The sequence below is a fragment of the Coenobita brevimanus genome, chromosome 13, assembly GCF_032717465.1.
Source record: "Coenobita brevimanus isolate Jiangsu-jjx chromosome 13, ASM3271746v2, whole genome shotgun sequence".
Lineage (NCBI taxonomy): Eukaryota > Metazoa > Arthropoda > Malacostraca > Decapoda > Coenobitidae > Coenobita > Coenobita brevimanus.
This window is the reverse complement of record NC_136966.1, coordinates 23,776,763-23,780,147: the sequence shown is the minus strand read 5'-3', so window position 1 is coordinate 23,780,147 and position 3,385 is coordinate 23,776,763. Positions and strand designations below refer to the sequence as shown.

The window sequence follows — 3,385 nt, the reverse complement described above, 5'->3', positions numbered from 1 at the left end:
GGAAGGGTGATGCCCTGGAAAGAGGAAATTATAGAGGTATAAAGCTTTTAGATCAGATAATGAAGGTAATGGAGAGAGTTTTAGAAGGTATGATTAGAGAAAGAGTGAATATTGATGAGATGCATTTTGGGTTTATGCCAGGTAGGGGGACCACTGATGCTACATTCATTGTTCGACAGCTTCAGGAAAAATATATTGGTAGGAGAAGGGATCTTTATTTTGTTTTTGTTGATTTGGAAAAGGCCTTTGACAGAGTCCCTAGAGAGGTGGTGAAGTGGGCAATGAGAAAGCTTGGCTTGGAGGAGTGGCTGGTTAGGGTGGTTATGGCTATGTATGTGGGTGCTCACACCCAGGTAAGAGTGAATGGAGATTTGAGTGATGAGTTTTCCGTGAATGTTGGTGTGCATCAGGGGTCAGTCTCGAGTCCCATGTTGTTTATCATGGTACTTGAAGCCCTTTAATGTGACTTGAGAAATGGACTCCTGTGGGAGTTGTTGTATGCTGATGATTTGGTGTTGATTGCAGAGAACGAAAGGGAGGCGGAGGAAAGGTTTAGGAAGTGGAGAGATGGTATGGGGCACAAGGGTTTAAGGGTGAATGCAGATAAAACAAAAGTGATGATATCTAGGGTTGGTGGTGGTACTCTCAAAGACAAGGGAGAGTGGCCATGTGCAGTTTGCCACAAGGGCGTGGGAAGTAATTTCATCTTGTGCGGTGTATGATAAATGGGTGCATAAGAGATGTAGTGGTATCAGGGGTAGACTGCGAGATAATGCTGATTTTATGTGTACGGCGTGTCGGGGTGAGCAGGTGGAGATTGTCAGACATGAAAGGATTGAACTTGCTGGTGAATCTCTTGAGTGTGTGGAAGAGCTTTGTTATTTGGGAGACATGTTGTGTGCTGGAGGTGGGGCTAGGGCTACCTCTGTGGCTAGGGTGAGAAGTGGTTGGAAGAAGTTCAGGGAGCTCTTGCCTCTCCTGACATTGAGAGGACTCTCCCTATGTGCTAAGGGGTCTTTGTATGCAGCATGTGTTAGGAGTGTAATGCTGTATGGTAGTGAGACCTGGGCAGTGAAGGAGGAAGATATTCGCCGGCTCAGACGTACAGAAATGACAACGATTAGGTGGATGTGCAGTGCGTCCCTGCGTCCAAGGCCTGGAGGGGCTGGCTTTGCGATGGAAGAGTTGAGAGGTAGGATGGGCTGGAGTGTATTGGTGTTGTGATGAGGAGAGGTAGATTGAGGTGGTTTGGACATGTGGAGAGGATGGGGGATGATAATTGGGTGAGGAGGGTGAGAAGTGTTAATATTGGGGGTGGGGTTATGAGGGGTAGACCGAGGAAGACATGGGACGAGGTCATTAAGTGTGACCTCAGGGTTAAGGGACTGAACAGGGAAGCAGCAATGGATCGTGCAGCGTGGAGAGCCGCCATTAGGTGACCAAGGCCGACACATGGAAGCATGTTGGAGCCTTTAAAAACGAAACTAGGAAGGAACCATAGGCCATGAACCTGCAATAACGATGTTGTTGTTGTTTAGATTTACCTCCCTTTGGGAGGACTGGGCCAAATATAGGCCTGCCAGAGTGACTCTTAAAAAATAACAGGGCTCAAAGAGAGCTGCTGGTGATTTGCAATAACTGTTCCCTCCAAGAGAAAAACAAAATACAAGAGAGAGCCAAATTCAAGATCTCATCATTTTGATAAGTATTAGTCCTCGAATGTTTGTTTTGAAAACAAATCGTGAAAAAAAAAAATAAACACGGGACTGTCTTGTGGTGCCCATGCGTAAAGGGAGTGAACAAAATGTTGAGTCCCAGTATTTACTCAACATTAAATTTCTGCCCACATAGACTGAGTAAAGATTCCCACTATAGGCTTTCTATTTTACGAAGGCAGTTTGGGTGGGGCCTCCTAAGACCTCACACCTCTAGCTCTGTTGCCACAACGCTGCCACACATGTGCTCCTCTCTGTCTGTCTCTCTCTCATATTAATATTTTTATTAACTGCTTCTAATTTTCTTTTCTTTAGTTTTTTCTCTTGTTTTGACTTTTGATGGGCAAGCTTCCATGGCGGGAATCTGATAGAGTATGACCCACACACCTCTCGTGTCACTGCACTTGGCAACGTCGCAAAAGCAACGTTGACAAGTCCTATGGGATTTATACTATAATATAGCTTTTTTTTTTTTTTTTCCCCATACCACGTTGAGTACACCGCTTCCCGTCCGATCAGCAAAGTTAAGCAACGTTGGGTCTGGTTAGTACTTGGATGGGTGACCGCCTGGGAACACCAGATGCTGTTGGCATAACGTTCTCCCTACGTGTCAAGTGGGGTTGGTGGAGGGTTAGTGCCCCTCCCTGTAAAACAATCAACTCTGAGCACTTGGCCACCCTGTTTGGGATACATGGCGTCTGGCAATGAATGAATGAAACATCTGTGCAGAGTATTTAAAATTCATTTATAAATAGTTATTAACATAAAATAGGAAAGAGAGGGAGAGGGAGGTGAGCAGGAGCAATTACACGTATGTGGTGGCAGTGATGTGGCAACTGAGCTAGTGGTGTGAGGTCTTAGGAGGCCCCACCCAAACTGCCTTCACAAAATAGAAAGCCTTTAGGTGTAATTTACAGTCTGAACAAGCTTTGTATTAAGAACCAAACTTGCAGTAAATGTAGCAGAAATTAAATAATATAGGACCGCAGAAAGGGCGGGTTGCCATCACGTGCCATCAATGATATTTTAATTTCCATTTATGATTAATGTAGACAATTCACGGTATGTGACATAACTATGATTCACAGTGTCACTCAACAGTGTTGATATTTAACAAAGAAAAATATGCTTTTTAAACAGTGCAGGGAATGTGTTTGTACAAATCGTCGAGCCATCTACCGGAATACTAACATTGAAAGCACCCCATTGGATACACGATGTCATTCCTTTAGGTGGCGTCACACTGTGAGCAGCTTTTGTGAGATGAAACGGCTAGCAAAGTGGCGTTGGCGTCACATGCGTGTGTTTTTGTGAGCCGAAACGACTTGCAGTGTCGTCTGCCTTGTGGTCAGATTGCACTTGTTGATCGCAATGTAAAGAGGCGTCGCCGAAGATCATCTGACGAGTATGCAGTTTACAAGTAGCCATTTGAACTGAATGTGCCTGCACTTTATTTGATGATTTATGTGTCCCATCAAATTGGTTTTGCCAGCTAGATCCCTTACCTTTTTTCCGATGCTGAACACTGATGGCTATATGCACGAGGGGGCCCCAGAAGGCCGGGATGGTTTAGAAGAAAGGAAAATAGGGTGGCACTTTAGTTAGGGTGGTAGGAGATAGGCCCCCTTAACAGGGTATCCCCACAGCCAGGGAAGAACATCCCTTTACAT

At 45.1% G+C, this 3,385-nt stretch overlaps 1 pseudogene; it reads left to right on the top strand.

Moving 5' to 3' along the window:
• Window positions 1-2,188: 2,188 nt before the first annotated feature.
• LOC145416859 (5S ribosomal RNA) lies at window positions 2,189-2,307 on the top strand (annotated as a pseudogene).
• The last annotated feature ends 1,078 nt before the right edge of the window (window positions 2,308-3,385 follow it).